We start from the raw sequence: 18,809 nt of genomic DNA, 5'->3' as shown, positions 1-18,809 counted from the left end.
GTTGGCAACACTGATGGTGAAGGCGTGTTTAACCGTGAGGCGTGATGTGTTTGTTACTTCCTGCAGACGTTTCGGAGTTTCTTATGATGTTCGTTATCGTTATATCAGAATTGTATACGTACCGAATTAACTGAACGTTTTACCGACTTCAGCAGTATACTGAAACATATACATTATTCATTGACTTTTCCATCATTAGTCAATTGTTTTCAAGAACTTCATTCACTACGCCGCGAGGTTTTCCTAGCTGCATAGTTAGTTGGCAACCCCGCATTTGGCATGCTGAATTTGCAGAACGCGGGAATAATCGGGAAGAATGAAACAAGTTTTAGGTTTCTTATTTGGAAATAGGCATTACAAAGTGTGACGTTAGTTTTCGTGTGTATGATACACTGTGGTCACTGTGATAAGTTAGTCATCGACTTCTTGTGTTCCACACATGCAGAAATTACCGAAATGTAATCATACAGAGGTGAATATGGATAGTTTATTTATGGGCAATAACGTGCCTTAAAACAGAATACCGCGTAAGTAATTACATTTGGTAATTTGCTAGGAGACGTCGTTGCATATAGACCACTTTTATACTAAACCTAACCTTAGTGTATAGAACCCTAGGATAGAACGTATACCAAAACACTAACATAACCTCTCACAGAGTAAAGAAAAGGTTAGGTTAGGTTAGAGTTTTAGTATATCTTGCAAAAACAAATTTTAGGTTCAGTGTAAAAGTGGTCTATATGCAACGATGTCTACTAGCAAATTACCTTTATTTACCCTTGTACCAGCAATAAAGTTTTTTTTTTTTTTTAATTGGTACAGTTATTGTACATAAGTACGCGGTATTCTGACGTATAGCAAATGACTTATTTGAATAATATAGCCTGTTTCTAATTTAAGCCGATACATTATGATCATTTTCGAACGTGAGCGATATTTTTCAATATGCTCCTGTTTGAGCAGGGGGCAAATGTTGGGGGGGAAAAGGTTTACAAATAATGATAGCAAAATTTGGTGAATGTTACTTATGTCCCACCCACTATAGGAGACATAGGCCAGTTTTACACTAATGCTAAACATATTTAGTATAACGTGTTGCTTATGGGCCATCCCAAACCCCGACCTCCACCCCTAAGACCGCCAGTCCTTGTCTACTCGTCAGTCAAGGCCTTCTGACAAATAAAAGCAATAGACAATAGATATTTCAAGTCATGACAACCTCATAAAATATCCTATCAATTGAATAATCGATCTTCCTACGTACAACATAATTATATTATATTATTATCCATTTCAGGAGTACTGACGACCACTGCAAAATACGACAATTTGGTCCAGGGAGCATTCTTTTGGCACAAGGATGATTTATGTAACATGTTTCTAAATTAGTCTTTTAAATACCGGTACATTCTTTAATATAATTTGGTCCAGGGAGCATTCTCTTTTGGCACAAGGATCATTTATGTAACATGTTTCTAAATTATTAGTCTTTTAAATACCGGTACATTCTTTAATAAATCACTGAAAAACAAATGTGAATATAGGGATGTGGAGTGAGTACGAAATTATTACTATTTTTTGGCGCATCATTTTTACGTAAATAACGACAAATAAAAATTAAGAAATACAGAAAACAAGCATGAATATTATTCACCATTCTTAATGATCTTGGGATAGAAAAAAAACGTATGGCATAGAAATTACATACAATTAATGTGCGTGTAATAAACAATAAGCAAACCATCTTCGATTAATCATTTCAAAACAACGTGAATATAGCGTGGATTGTGTAGGAAAATAATTTCTTATAGCCTATATTGCTCCCAATGTGCATCATTGTTAACTTATGAAAACAAATGAAAATTAACATGGCATATAAACACTATTTGAAGAAAGATAGGAGATATGAAGTAATATTCAGCGTTCTTAATGATCTTTGGATGGAAAATAAGAATGAAATATGTATAAAATAGAAATTACATATAGGTGAGCATATAAAAAAACAGTAAGTAGAATCATATCTGATTAGTAAGATTAAATTACTCCAGGTTTAGTGTAAGAGTGGTCTATATCTAACGATGTCTCCCAGCAAATTACTTAATTCATAAAAACAAAAAAATCGTGTTAGAAGATTGAATTTGTGTATTTTCTCTGAAAGTTTTCAAATATCTGTAGGCAGTCTTTTACATTAGATTGCCGAAAATTGGTTTATAGCGCAGCATTGGCAGTGATAAAAATGTGAAATATTCGTTCAGTAGGCAGTGGATACTCTACATTGACCCAAAATTTTTGTGTTCGTCATCGAGTTGAAAAATTGCCCAAATCGTTATAGAGAAGGACTTCAGTGATCAAGTTGATTGAGCGATTACAGTTAACAGTATATACCCAAAAAAGTAATGTTGAAATTGTTTGCCTCTATTTAGGCCTAATGATGCAAGCGAAAATCGACGGATAAACTCCAGAACAGTACACAATCGTAAAACGCTGAAGTACAACAATATGATGCAATGACAATATGTTTCCATAGTTACCAAGTATTTTTGCGGTTATGTTTGTTATTATAGTTGCTTAGCAACGGTTACTGTAGTGAATGATGGTATGACATTTTGATTTTACTGTCGATGTTATCATTGTTTCAGTGTGCTTCACCATGGAACACGTCCACTAATTCCAGATACTGTGATGTCGTCTCTTCAGAATGGCTAGCACTACCAGTACAGGTGGGTAAATAATTAAAATTGTTTTTTAATGTGAGGTGTAATTCATAACAGTGGAGTTGTCTTTCTCGTTATTGCAACAGAGTTGTTATCGGTTTGGTTTACGGATATTATACCGGTGCGCAGGTCTTTGCCAAAGACGTTATGGTCCTTGCCGAGAACTGCGCAGTTAAACTACGATACATGTTTTGTTATAATGCTGAAAATGTTAATGTTGTAATAAGTTTTGGTTAAATGAGCTCTGAGGTAGTTCCTTTCCCCACTTCGCTTATGCACATTCAAGTATCTTACCTCTCATACCGTTATAACTTTGGTGACATTAGGAAAGTTTCACGCTAGTGTAGCCTATATTCACATTAAGCCTTACATTATATGAATCTAATTGCGGAGATCCAGTCCATCGATTTTTTTTAAACAATTTTTGACCGGCTTTTTCAAAATAACTTAGAAAGACAAGGGCTATTCCTTAGACCATTTCACACTACTGCAGTTATGCCGTTTTTACACACAATTGGATATAAGCAATGTCGCCAACATAAACAACTCGTCAAAAGTAATGCTAATATGTAATAATTCTCTAAATACTAACTCGTCAAAAGTAATGCTAATATGTAATAATTCTCTAAATACTAAATTCGATATGAAACGTTGATTAATATGACGAAGGTTAGATTTGGTTTGTTAAGGTTTTTAGAGCTTGTTCTCATTCGAATAATCTGATAACAAATAATGATAGATGAAGTACCGGTATAGGAATTTTTTTCATGGCCTACATTAATTTCAAACTGGCATGGTATAGTTACTTCTGTTGGTAACACAAGAAAAGGCAACATGGCGGATGTCAGTGGGAAATTGTCTAAAGTTTCTCCAAAAAAATAGCGAGATGACCTAACCTAATCTAACCTAACCTAAATTTCGACTTAGGCATCAATCTGACAAACACATCAATCTCTCTTACCTTAATAGTTCGGTGCATTGATGCCTAAGGGCTGTCCCTGATGGGTCAGTGCAGCAGCAGTACAGCAGCGGTGCAACATTTGTTTGAACGATGTTGTACCACACTGGACTCCCTCACGGTACTGCATGTCTGCAGCATACATGTGTTTTCTCTGCATCTCTCTGCTACACATTTTCTAAATTCTCAGTAGTTACTCAACTGTTTCTTGAACAAATGTGCATGCACAAAGAACTTTTGTTTCCTGAACAAATGTGAAGATGCAAAAGACTTCTGTTTTTTTACCAAATGCGGGAAGGACTTTAAGTACAGTATTTCAATGGAAATTGGGTATGGACTTAACTTGTTTTCCATGAATTAGTCATATTTCTGCCTCAATATCTACATAATGGAAGTGAGTTTCGAGGGAAAACATACAGCAGATCTCTGATGATTGTAAAGAATACTAAGAATATAGCAAAGTCTTTTTAAATTTTTGTGGACTTAACTTGTTTTGGGAGAAAGCTCTTCGATTGTAGCCTATTATGTTATGGTTAATATAAATTTGTGTGTGTGTGTGTGTGTGTGTGTGTGTGCGCGCGCGTGCGTGCGTGCGTCCAAATTCTATACCAAGCAGGATTTGTGTGGCAGTCAATATCTTAGTGTATGAAGAAAAGTCCCCTTCACTGTCCACTAGGGTGGAGTGAATCTGTACATGAAGTTGTTTTTTTTTTAATCTTTTTTCTAAATGTAATAGTTGCAAAAATCTGTCTCTTTACTTAGGAATGTGAAATTTTTTTTCTATATTTGTTCTATTATTTTGTTTTTCATTATACAGCTAGTGAATTGCTGTAAGATCACATATTTAAACTTTATTTGGAAGACTCTAAATTAGGGTTGCAGAATACAGTATTTTTCTGCATTCATTATGGTAAGCACGAACCAGTTGTACTATTCTTATATGACTGACTGTCGGAATAGATGCCTTTACTCAAAGTTCCTTACTTGTGATAGCAACTCTTTCTGAAATCTCTCCAACAGTAGGTTCTTTTGATTTTAAGTCAGGTTTTAATTCATTTTTGACCCTAGATAATATTTCATTATGTCATGATAGGTAGGTAATTGTGATGGGTTCAGCCCCTCCGGCATTCCGAATTCAGGGCAGAAGGTCAGAGTTCTTGCATTAATTAGAGCCACTATTCTGATTTAAATACCCTGCAACATAAGAAAAATGAATTTTCATTAATTATATTATATTATATCTAAGAGTTTTGTGATTATGCCCAATTTTCTTATAAATTGAGGTTTCTAAGTCACTTCAAGATGAAATAACAGGGGACCAAAAATATGCAGAGTCTTTTAACATGTATTTTTTAAGTATTTTCCTGTTCAGATTAAACCTCTGGAGAATATTCCCTCATTAAAAAATTTGAAAGGCCAAATTTTGTGAAAATTTCAAAATGTGATGCTCTTGGGGCACCTCTAAATATTAAGCTAGAGAAAAAATATTTTGCACTATTCTTTATGATATCAAACCACAACTTTTCCCTGGTATTACATTTTGATTCCATAAACTTCATATTTTCACTCCGCCCTACTGTCCACCTTAGATGTTGAGAAACACTCTTCCTGCAAACAATTCACACCAAATTCACTGTGGTCCACTATTAGTCCCCCCCAAATCTCTTTGCATGAAAATTGGCCTCCATTGCATAATATACTGCAGCAAATAACATTCTTTTTCAATTTTTGCTACACTTAACTACAGAAATCGACCTTTTTTCGATAGCCATAAGAGATAGTAGAAGTGAGTGTACACAATATCCATAGAGGAAATACAGAAATATTGGCATTACCAAGTTACCTCTAATTGAGATTCTGGCTGATATGTACAGTACATTTATTATCAGGCAGTACATCTCACTTGACGATATGTGTCAGAGGAAGAACAATTTTATTTGTATAAATCTGAAGTCTGCCTAGCGTAATATGTAGCTAGTCAGTGATGTATGCAATGGAGAGGGAAGGAACTCGCTATCTTACCCCATTATCTCCTGGCCTAGTTGCCTCATGAATGATGCCTTATTGGTGTCACTTGTGAGGTTCAAACCTGTCTTCGGACAGTCGACTAAACAACAACCACCAAGCAATTGACAAATTAACTAAAACAAAAACCTCACATTTTTTAATACTATTGAATAAAATTTTGGTGCATATTTCATAGTTTTTGCGATAGAGGGAGTATATTTCGTGGTTATTGACATATTTCGCACAATGATCCAAATTTGGCGAGTTTGCTTTGCTTAAATACAGTATTTTAGGTAACTGGAAGGATAAATGTAACAAAGAAAGCTATTGTGGAAAATTTCGCACATATCGCTATTACCAAAAAATATTGCCCCTACTCATTACGAAAGTTACTATAGAATAACAACTGAGTGACGCATTTATTATATGTAAATAATTATTATCTGTTGAGGGTTTCAAAAGTTTAAGAAAGAAATCATAGATCTAAAGATTTTTTTTGTGTGCAATGGCAGCATCTTTATCTTGCTTTTTTCACCCCAACTCTACAAGTGTGGTTCATAGATGCTGCCTGGACTACAGGCTTGCCCAACACAAATTATAGATCTATGGATTTTAAGAAAGATTTTAAATAGCACACAACAAAGGAATACTTGAATAAGATGTTAATTTTGAAAAGAGGGAGAAATGTTGAGAGAAATTTTTGTTGTTGTGATCACATTTACAACCTTTGAGCCCCCTAATAGTGATAAGGTTATTTTATGTGCAGATCTATGACATAGAACTCACAGTTTTTTTTTCACTTTAGGAAGAAACCATGTAAGCCTAAGAATTGTATTTATTAACATTCCATGGTATTTATACATTGCTTCATAGCTAGAATATGGAATAAGTCAAAACACTTAATACTACTATAAAGTCTTAATTTATAGTCACAGTCTAGTTGAAATATAAACAGAAGAGGTTTACAGTATAGTCCACTAGTACAAGAAAAGCTTTGGTATCAATTTCATGAAGCGTTGTTGAATGTCATGAATTCACCTATAGAATAGAAGGCATGAGAAATTAGGTACTTCTTTAATTTGGCCCTAAATAATCTTATGTTCTGAGTTTCATTTATTATATTGAGAAATTAGATACTTCTTTAATTTGGCCCTAAATAATCTTATGTTCTGAGTTTCAGTTTCTGATAAGGAGGCTATTAAACATTTTTACTCGTTTTTTATAGCATGATAGACTTGCCAATGGAGTAGGAAAGTCATTTTTTGATGCGTATTTATTCTGTGAACTGTTCAATTAGTTACAAAGTTTTCATGATTACATACAAGGAAGATTATTAATGAAAAAATATACTGACATGGGCATTATTTGTAGTCTTTTTAAAATAGTCCTACATGATCCCCTAGATTTGGCACCTACTATTATTCTAATTACACTTTTTTTGTAGTAGGAATATACTGTTACTGTCTGTGGAATTTCCCCAGAATATTATTCCAAAACTCATTAGCGAGTGGAAGTATGCAAAGTATATTGTTTTTAAGTTATTGATATTTACTATCTAATAGCAAAACAGGCTGAATTTATATTATTTTAATGTACCGAAGTACATCTGATATTTCCATGCACATGTGTGGATTTCAGTCCTACATTCCTAGACATCTATGACGTAGTGCAGAGGGTGGCCACTAGAGGGAACACAAGAGTTGGAACTTAATCTGAGACGATTCTGTCAGACGCTGGGGTGGGTGTGGCTTAGTGGATAAAGCATCAGCACTTAGAGCTGAAAACCCGGGTTCAAATTCCGGCACCGGAGAGAATTTTTCTCCGTTCCATTACCCTTTCATCGTATGCTGAATTTAGTTTGGGAGTAATTTCTTTAATATGATTTTTCCAATTTATCGCCTTCGACCAGTTCTGAACACACAATCCTTCAATCCAACAGTTAACATAGTAAATATGTATTCTTTAACTGTCTTTGTTGAGATAGGTATTCTGTATTCTACAGCCTGTTCCTACCACTGCATACATAATAGGTAGCCATAAAGGTAGCCATATACACTGAACACGACTGGGTTATGGAGAGTCATTACAATTTCTGTTACTAGGTTTACCCTGATGTAATAAAATGAAAATTAATGCAGTTACGAAGCACCCTGTATCATAAAATATTTGATTAATTGGGCATTACTGATTGAGGACGAAGGTTATATGCCAAGCATATTATAGTGTTATTTTAGATTAAATATTTTAGTATTCTGTTCTTTAACTTTTTGTTAAATTTTCACTGCATGTTTACTTTGTGACCTGGTAGAGTGTAAGAGAAGGCCCTATGACCTTAACTCTACCAGTATAAATAAAGAGATTATTATTATTATTATTATTATTATTAATGATTTTCTTTTGTGCCCCCTATTTATGTTTGAAGAAATTTGTTCATGTTTTGGGAAATACTCACACAGATGGTATTACAATAGCAAGGAGGCATTTTTTTGTTATGCCAATGCTGAAATCAGCTTCTTTGAAATGTCTGCTACAGAGACTGAGTAATGGCTGAACACCACTTCTTTCTTTGTATGTCCTCTTGTGGGAAATGATGAAACATGTCATATTCTGTATTGTCCATCAATTTGCAAACTGACACACCACAGTATACCATTTCTAACTACACAAAGTCCTCTAGATGCTGCAAAACTTTGAAGTTGGTAGTGGAGCTTGAGTGCATCAATGAACTCATGAGCTATACTGGCAATGCATAGCACTGGTGGAGTTACTCATGCCAGGCAGGTCACGAATAAGATGCTAGACTAAGAAGCGGCTTAACATCTAAAAGCAAACCTAGAGGCTCCCAGTTGGAAGCACCAATGAATAACATTGGAGTCTAAAGGTAGGCACTCACTTACCAGAAAAGATTCGTTTGTTTAATTCGGATTTTTATTGTAGTATCGCCCATTGTTCGCATTTTCGAATGAATAATCATACAGTGTTGTAATTTACCGCTAAAGCACATTACTCCATTGCAGTGTTCTGAACTGAACCTGGAAATAAAATGAATAGCTCTGTAACTTAAATAAACTATGAAGGACATACCTGGTTAATTTAGTATTTTCCCAATCTCATTCCATATGTTCTCCATTTTACATGGCTTTAATTCTAATTTCATAACACTCTTCATACTGTTGAACCTATAAAATAACTTTTACCTTCAATATTACCGCGATTGGAGGCCTTGCAATCTGTATAATGTGTCATGACATTCTATATTTCGATCTTGGACTGTATCAAAATCCATTTAGAATTCTCTGGCAAGAATTCTGATCGGAATCCGGTCTTGCGGACAGAGGGATATGGCCAAGTGAGCGCCTACCTTAAAACAACATTGTGAATGATTTCTTCAGGACACTAGGTGAAACTCTGATGCATGCAGCCTTACAACAGTATAGAGGCTCTGCTGGATCACCAGTGTCAATACTAGTTATTTTAACAGTGAGTGCATAGAGAAATGGTTAAATGGCCCTTTTGCTTGAATCACTATAGGTAGACATCTTCCACAGCTTGCTATTTGCAAAGTTTTAACAAAGTTGTTAGTGTTATTGATTAAATTTGACTGTCAACCATCTCAAGTCATAGATGAATTAATACAACTAAAGTAATACTAATAACTAGAGACAAGATTATCATGCATTATAAAATCGTAAAATATGCGTGCATTTATGCACTGTCAAATGAGCAAATATGTGCAATGAAGAGGGGAGAAATACTAAAAATATGCACTATCAAAATAGAAACGTAAATTTTATTTTTTAATGGTACATTGTACTACTAACAGTCTTTCCAAATTTTCAGCAGTCAAGTTCATGCATTTCTGTCATAATGTTTCTACAATATAAAGAGTAACAGACGCATATTTGAATGATGAAATTTGAGATGAAGTGAGGTCAAATTCTTTGTCTTCAACATTTTCATCACAAATAATGATTTTTTTTGAACACATGTTCATAATCAGGATTTCCATTAATGATTTTGTCCAGTTTGTCTCAGATGATGTACCCATATCCAAATAGTCGAACCTAAAGACTTTTGAATGTCTTCAATAACTTCGAGGGAATCGACAAGTGATAGACTCAGAGTTTCCAACTTAGTTGTTGAGATAGACAATTTTGCAAAGTTTGACCATTCAAACATTTAATCACGGGCACTGCAACACTTTATACTTCACAATTCATCACAGAACATTAATACAGCAATTCACAAATAAAATGTACTTAAGGATATAAAGACATACTACCAGTCCAAATTAAAGGTATGTAAGGGGAAGTATGTTAGTGGTATTGTCGCCAAACTACTCTTACTGAGTATGAGAGGGATGCATAGTAGGCATTCTTCTAATAGTTTAGCCTCAGGATGAGGCTTGTATAAAACAAGAGTTGAGGTTTAGAATTACAGTGTGACAATACAAAGAGGGATTAGCTGGTAAGGTCCAAGAGTTCTCAGGTAGCACTGCAAACCATTAGTCCTTTCACATATATGTTTCAGTACATATACTCAAATATTGTAAGCTCAGGAGGTAATATTTGTAAAATGTAGTATTTAGGCCTACTTACTTACAAATGGCTTTTAAGGAACCCGAAGGTTCATTGCCGCCAACCTGAGTAAGATTAATCCAGTCCCTACCATCTCAATTCTATTTTAATATTATCCTTTTCATCTACGCCTTGGTCTTCCCAGAGATCTTTCAACTAACACTATATGCATTTCTAGATTCACTCATACATTCTCATACCCTGCCCATCTTAAACGTCTGGATTTAATGTTCCTGATTATGTTAGGTGAAGAATACAATATGTGCAGTTCTGCATTGTGTAGCCTAACTTTCTCTATTCTTCTGTAACTTCATTCCTCTTAGCCCCAAATATTTTCCTAAGCACCTTATTCTCGAATACCCTTAACCTCTGTTTCTCTCTCAAAGTGAGAGTCCAAGTTTCACAACCATACAGAACAACCGATAATATAACTGTTTTATGAATTCTAACTTTCAGTTTTTTCGAGAACAGACTTGATGATGAAAGCTTCTCAACTGAATAATAACAGGCATTTCCTATATTTATTCTGCGTTTAATTTCCTCTCGAGTGTCATTTATATTTGTTACTGTTGCTTCAAGGTACTTGAATTTTTCCACCTTTTCAAAGGATAAATTTCCAATGTTTATATTTCCATTTCGTACTATGTTCTGGTCACGAGACTCCTCCCCCACAATTAGGACTGTCATTACTCTGGACACTCTGCAGTCTTAGGCTTATTATGCTACCTTTGTTAATGATTTAATACCAATTCATCAGCCCTGTTACCTTGATTAAGGTGTACAGTCCGGATATAGAACTCAAAATCTTTTGGTTCTAGAGATTCTTTCCAAAGATAAAGTATCTTCTGCAAGCCATTGCATCGCAGGAGCAAATGATGTGCTGGGCTGTTGCAGTCTCCTTCTTGCAGAATCTATAGTCTAGGTTGTCTTGAAGCATATTCATTATATTAAGATACTTTTTCACAGGAGCATGACCTGTGAGAAAAGCTGCAATTACTCTTAGCTGAAATCTATTACATTGAAGTAATATTTCAGCTCTTTTGTTGCATGTCTAATAAGAAATTGTATTCCATGATTGATACCTGGTGTCTTGATCCAGGTTTTGTAGTGTTAAGCCTTGGACCACTTTTTAATTGCCTCACTGACAGAGCATCTATGTATTCCAACAACCGGCTCTGGTTCAGTGTATTTTGTAGCTGCACCTTGTCTTGTAAGTTCGTCAGCTTTTTCATTTCCCTCAATACTACAATGTCCTGGTACCCAGATGAGTTTAACCTCATTCTGTTCTGCCAGGGTCGAAAGTATATTGAGGCAATTAAAAACCAGTCCTGAAGTAACAATATGGCTGTTTAAAGCCATAAGGGCAGGCTGGCTGTCCGAGAATATAAGAATCTGCTTCCCTATATAAGCTCTTCTTATATTTTCAGGAATGCATTGAATAATGGCGTATATTTCTGTTTGAAAAACAGTGGGAAAGCTTAAGCTGATGATCTGATGCCATAGACTCCTGATCCAGTTCTTGAGTCTGTCTTGGATCTCGTATCATCTCGTAACTGCTTCACGTTTATGTAGTAATAGTATTCATCGTAATATACACAGACTCGTCCTGACCAAACAGTATAGGCGATCTGGAGTTTATAAGTGACTATTTATAATAAGTGCAAAGCCATTGTGATCAAATGAATGCTTATATTACATATTTAACTTGATTTGAAATGTTTAATGTAATGGTATGCTGCATTAGTTTTGTACAGCCTTAAGTGGAAGAGAAGCACACATCAAAGACTTCTCAGGAAATTTTGGAGTTTTGTTTTTCCAAAGTTCAGAATCAGTGATGGCTCTGAAATTCTTTGTATAATGTCGAATAGGATTAATATGTTCTGATTCCTTACACAGAGTGTCATCTTCATAAATCTCTTGAATTCCAGCAAACCTGACTCTACATCTGAGAATTTCAGTTGCTTAGAATGTTGCAGCCTGTAGAGAGCCATTCTCGCTTCCTCCATTACTATTGTGTCTAATGGAGTCAAGTTTAAGAGTGCTTCCATAGCTGCAGTGAGAATGGTTTTCATGGCCCCCGGTCACGAGACATAATTATATACTTTGTCTTTTCGGCATTTACTTCCAAACCTATCTCCTTACTTGCTTCAAGTAAAATTTCCGTGTTTTTCCTAATCATTTGTGGATTTTCTCCTAACATATTCACATCATCCACATAAACAAGCAGCTGATGTAACCTGTTCAATTCCAAACCCTCTCTGTTATGCTGGACTTTACTAATGGTATATTCTAGAGCAAAGTTAAAAAGTAAAGGTAGTAATAGTGTATCTCCCTGCTTTAGTCTGCAGTAAATTGTAAAATTATCTGACAGAAACTGGCCTTTACGGACTCTGCTGTACGTTTCACTGAGACACATTTTAATTAATCAAACTAAATACTTGGGAATACCAGATTCAATAAGAATATTATATAAATCATCTCTCGTAGTCATATGCTTTTTGAAATAAAATGTTTATGTGATTTAATGTAAGATAAGTACTAAAACTAAAAAAATGGACATAATATCCAAGATAAACCTCTAAATATGCGTCATTAAACCTAAGATCTTAAAAACATGTACTATGCATGTATTTATCCCTGAAAAGACCAAAACATGCCAATATGCATGGGAAAAGCATAGTTATTCCAAGTCACTAAACCATGAAACGGACATTTACAAAGTTTGAGAAGAATTGTTGCTTTCAATTGCCACTTTTGGGACCATTTAATCCAATTTTTTTTTCTTGCCTCCCAGTAAAGAGCGCTCAGATTTCTGCACTGCTGCTCTTCTTTCTTCAGTTTAGTGCACTGAAGCAGATGTTCTTTGTCCATTGATGATCTTGGTATGTTGCACAGTGGACTTTCTTCTGTGTTGTAAATTCCAATATTGCAAAAATATGATGCAATGTAGTCATGTCCTATGTTCAACCTGAAAATAGCTATGGCTTCCTTTCTAGGTTTTAGCACAGTCTAGTATATAGTCACGAAGCTCAATACGTAGTGAATATGCATCCATAGATAGTTACTAACCACTAGGATCGCTACTGTCGCCTCATTACAGACAATGTGAAATAGTACTGTACAGCCTATTGTTCCTAGTAACCTCATAAACTCAAGCTTCTTGACTGTATATACTAGACTGTGGTTTTAGGCTGTTTATTTAATTAATTTATTTCTGCCCATTTTTTCCCTTGTGATTCCTGATTATATTTATGTAATATTTATGCTTACTTAGTTTTAATTTTGATACTTAATGTCTAAGTACTTATAGTTTTATTTGTGGCCAGAATTATTGTTCATTTTGCCCTACCCAGGGGACACGTGCAACTTGAGAGAATGTTACAGATGTGAGCAACTCTGTCTGAGTTTGGGAAGAGTAGTAGCCTTATATAAAAAACATGCATTTGCATGGAAATTCTGTCTTTACTAATAACAGTTCTGAAGTAACTGTATTCTTCTGACTTCAAGTGTTTCTTTGCAGCTCATTGTGAGGCAGTGCACAGAGAAGTGGGAGGTCCTGCAGTGTGGTGAGTAATGCATGCGTTATATATCTAGAGCCATTGCATCATTTTTGTAATAGTGTTAGTTCTCGGATTGTATGTATGCTTAATGTTTGAAAATTGCTCTTCAATTTAAAAAAAATAATATTTGCCTATGTAAAATGTTTTTGGAATTGTGAATTTTCTAAATTTTCATTTTGCAATTTGTACCAAATTGCTCTTTAAAAAATTAATTCCAAGATTTTTAGTAATAATTCTTTTTTGCCTTAAAGATAACATTCATATTAACAGAGCCTTAGCTCAGTGGTTAGAACATCTGCACTGCAAGAGGTGAGACTTTTTTCTTTCTTTCATATATTTAAATTATAAAGAAATTTTTCATTGAAAATTTTTGTTTCTACATTTCTGTTAAAGGTAGGATAAATAGCTACAGTCACGAAGCTCATTGTTGATCTTAATTAAGAGAAAGGGCCACACAAAATTTCACGCAATTATCTAAAAAAAAAAAAAAAAAAAAAAAAAAACTGTATAAGATACGATTTAAACAGTTTGGAGAAAATGAGCAATAAACCTACAGATTACTGGTTGGTATTATGGTTGCATGACAGGACATGTATTGCATAGCTTTGTTGGTTTTACAGATATATATGAAACTTTCACAATTATAAAGCTGAAAGTACATTCTACAGTAAATTAATACAGTATAAGAAAAATGAAAAATCAATTTTTTGACTCTTGAGAGTATATGTTTGAGGAATCGTAACTTGGTCAATTTTATATATATCATAAATTTTCTTTCACACTTAAAACTAAATTAAATGTTCAATTACTATAAGAAAAATGATAAATTTTTTTGACCCAAAGATGTAGGTTTATGTAACCCTTTAATTCATTATATAGTTTTTTCGTGATGCTAAGTCCTATAATATTGTATAAAATATAAAATATGGTATGTTTCCTCTTAACTGATGTCCATAAATAATTTTTTATGCTTGAATTTTGTAATTACTTATAACTGAAATTTTCTATTATTCTATCTTATTTAATATTGTATTATTTCCAACGTGTCTTGAAGCTGCTGCAAAATTGAACATGTACTAACATTAATCTTGAAGGGAACCATGGTTTAAAATATTCTTCATATGATATACATTTTGTATCTACCAATGTTTGAAATTAATACTGTATAATTTGTTCTACTTAAAACTGCTAATGTCACAGATATCACTGCTCATAAGAGGGCACTGTGGAATGTACTTAAATAACCTTAGAACAGTAGAATAGGAGATGTTTGAGTAACTTTGTTCTAATGCAAGCTCTTTGTTATTGTTTCAGCAAATCAACTATTATGGTGCACATATCCTAACATATTTCCTTGCTAAATACTCCTCTACTTGTAGGTTGTCAGTCAGCCTGAAGCACTGGTACTCGTTTTCTAAATTTAGGTTTAGTTGCCATGTCGAACAGTTCTGTCTCTGTTTTTGTACTTTTGAATGACTGTGTTAATAGTGGCAGTTGTATGTATTTACAACTTCTCATATAGCCTAATATATGAGAACAGTTAAAAGACATTATAGTACAGTGTTTAGTTTGTGTAAGTTTGCAGTAGTGCAGTTTTTGTGATCAATACTTTCTCCTTTGAGAAGGTGCTTGAAATTGATTGAACTGGGTCATGATCAGAGTCTAATGGTAGTTGTACACCGTCACAGTTAAACAGTTTACAAAAACTGTGTGTGGCGTGTGACTGTACGCCCATTTGTTTTCAGAGAAAATAATGGAAAGAAATTTTGGTTGCTTATCAATATCGTTTTATGAAATTATTTAAAATTGTTTGAGTAGAGTATTTGATGTTGTTCTAGTTTTGCTTTCTCAATTTACTTCCCATCTTAGATATTGTGATCCTATAAATGTCGATTTCGAAGTTTTCGTGAAATTCCAGAAACTGAAGAAGATCCTGCTAAGTCGGACCTTGATAAACTGGATATTGTTTAATCTGGACAGGTATTTTGAAGAAATAAAATTTGATGTAGAAAATATAAAAATATTTGTAGTCCCATGAAGCTTAAGTTTTCGTATACTGTAGTTTGTATTGCTAGGGCCAGGAAAACATTGCAAAATATAGTTATGCAAATTCAAATCTATGATTTTCAATTTTGTGGCCATAGAGAATGACATAGTGCCCTCTTCGTTAATCAAAGCATGCAAGAAAGTTTTGTATTGACAGCAGTGTTGAAGTAGAGATTGGAAAAATAAAATTGAAATCAAGGAGTATCATGAGACACTGATTAAGGGTGGTGAAAAATCTGCCATTGCAGAAGAGATTGACTGGCTCGATGATCTAATGAAAGGAAAATTATAAATGAAGCTGGAGATTCTGATGGTGCATCTGGAGATGGTGTGCTATCCTTATCTCAGATATGAAGCTAAGTGAGGTTAAACAACACTTGAATTGTGTTATTTATTTCATTCAATAAAATGACAAAAATACAACTTCTTCATATAACTACCACATGAGATATCTGTATGAACTTACAGTGAAGGGGCTGTGCAGCAGTCCATAGAAGATTTATTTTTATTTCAAATGCAGATTAGAAAAGAAACAAAAGAAAATTACGGTTTTATAATCATAGAAAGAAAGTGATTTATAACTTATGTCAGCATTGGCATTGTACTTTGTTGAGTTGTTACGCTGTAAATGTTTTTATTCACTAAATTTCCTTAATTTTTATTTCTGCTAATCCAAACAACACTCACCATATCTACTGTTTCACATGCAAGGTGTGGTCTTTTGTGCAACAACTTGTATCCATTGCACCAACAGTGACGTTAAACACATGTCGACCAACTGAATCTGTAGTCTTGTCAAGTGAGATCTATATATTTTTTTTTATCCTTTAATGCATGTCGTGTATGATCCATACATCTATCATAACTTATGTGAACGTACGTCTTGTGTAGTGTAGAAATATTTGGAATTGATCTCCCAGTGTATTTAAAAAAAAAAAAAAAAATTACCCAAAGTTTTGTTATTAAGCTTGTTAAGTGGTATATCTGCTGATACCAATGCATCACACATTTCTTGATTGAAAACTTGGCTCAAAATACAAGGAAACTTTTCGTCATGTTCACATTTCATTAGTGCACGTCTAAGTGTGGAGATATTAACTGTCTGTATTGACGATTGCTTTCACTGTACTGCACTTGACGCTACCAGCTACCCTCTCTACACAGCACAGTAATCTCTGCCAACACAAGTGACGCGTGTGGTGGGGTTCAAACCCATGCTCTGTTGCAACATTCATTTTGTAGTGCTTCACATTCTCTGCTCTAGTTATCACATGATCCCTCTGATTTTAAAACCAATAATTCAGACTCATAACTGATGCTGATCAGTACTTAATCCAGACTCATAACTGATGCTGATCAGTAGGCCTACTTACATGAGTTGATAAATTTCATAGCATGAAGACCTCAAGAAAGAGGAAGGACACTTCCAATCCACCTCTGTTTAATTCACCGAAGTAGGAAAGAAGTTTCTCCCTGTCACAGTTGGAGATCACATCTTCATATTTTCATTTGCTTACAATCAGTACATTTCTCATTCTTCCCTAACTTTTTCAAAACTTTCATGCTTGTGAAACTAGCTACGCAATTTATTTATTTATTTAGTAATAACATATTATACATAAAAATGCTACATGAAAGTACCCCGAAAGAGCAAAGTTCGTGTATGGGGACAGTTTCATTTTGACAAAAAGACTTGAAAATGACGTAACATTTTACATAATTCATAAACATATCTGTTATTTTCTGAGTTAAAATTTACCATTCTGATACCAGAGTATTACATGTATTATACATAATTCACAAAAATAAAAGTCTCTGTTGTTTCTAAAATAAATTTTAAAATTATTATACTAGGATCACATTCTTAAGAAGACTAGATAGACAAAAACATACATAAATCACAGATATACAACTTTGTAGATTATCATTTAAACACCAGAATAAGATACTTAAAAAGTAGGCTACATAAAGATGATAGTGATAAAGTTAGTAACAATAATACTAGTAATAACTGAGATAATCTATATCACAATTTTAGATTGGAAAAGAGATGATGTAGAGATTGGTGATGAATTAATATTGTTATTAGTATAATTAGTAGTAAATAATGTTGATATAATAACAAAGATAAGATTGAGAGTAATAATATACTTAGGGAAGAAGTAAACTTGCTTTACAATACATGTACTTTGCATCCGTCACTTAGGTCGCACTATTTGCTAACCGGATGGCTACTGCGTTCGACTTCTGCTCATACATAACAGGATTTCTGACACCACCATTTTATTCAACAATGGAAACTATTTTACTTGAAGAGCTGGAGCTCTCAGGATACTATAGGAAAACTACATGGTTACTGAACTTAGGTCTAGACTGTATTACACACGAATAAAATGCTACTAGATTTATTAAATATTTACACAATGTACATATAAGTTTAATTACTTACAAGGTATCTCGTTGGCTGATGCCATGCCACTACCAAGTCTCTCGATTAACACTCCCTGAAAATCTTCACTACCTCCGGAATCTCCTCACCAACACTTTTTATGTTTTGTTATTGGTTTCCCGCCCGGGGTACCGACCACGCCATCCACCAGGTGAGATGGGCTTAAAACCCCTTTTGATTTCACGTGCTTACAGATGTCGTCTTAATCAAACATCTCTTACATTTAATTTGATATAATACAATATAGCGATAAGTCGCTTTGATGAGACTACGCATAAGAAAAGAGTTTGAACAATGCGTGATATAATTTAACCAATTAAAATGCATGCTTTGTTCTACTGGACCAATGCGATTAGTCCAGCAATGATCTGTGGCGTAAGAATACTTTTATCGTAGCCAGTGATTTACCACACGCGCGACAAACTCTATAACGCTGGCTAAGCATCTATTTACTTTGCAAGCTGGGATTGCATTGCACGTCTTAACTGTGTATTCCGC

General features: G+C 34.2%; 1 long non-coding RNA gene across 1 annotated transcript; it reads left to right on the top strand.

Moving 5' to 3' along the window:
* Positions 1-34: 34 nt before the first annotated feature.
* On the top strand, positions 35-18,565 carry LOC138703405 (uncharacterized). The gene is made up of 4 exons (XR_011333153.1): positions 35-472; positions 2,640-2,720; positions 13,777-13,822; positions 15,131-18,565. It is a non-coding gene; the product is annotated as an uncharacterized lncRNA (long non-coding RNA).
* Positions 18,566-18,809: the final 244 nt, after the last annotated feature.

Source organism: Periplaneta americana, chromosome 7 (genome assembly GCF_040183065.1).
Source record: "Periplaneta americana isolate PAMFEO1 chromosome 7, P.americana_PAMFEO1_priV1, whole genome shotgun sequence".
NCBI lineage: Eukaryota > Metazoa > Arthropoda > Insecta > Blattodea > Blattidae > Periplaneta > Periplaneta americana.
Note: the sequence above shows the minus strand (reverse complement) of the source record. Positions and strands in the feature narration are given on the sequence as shown.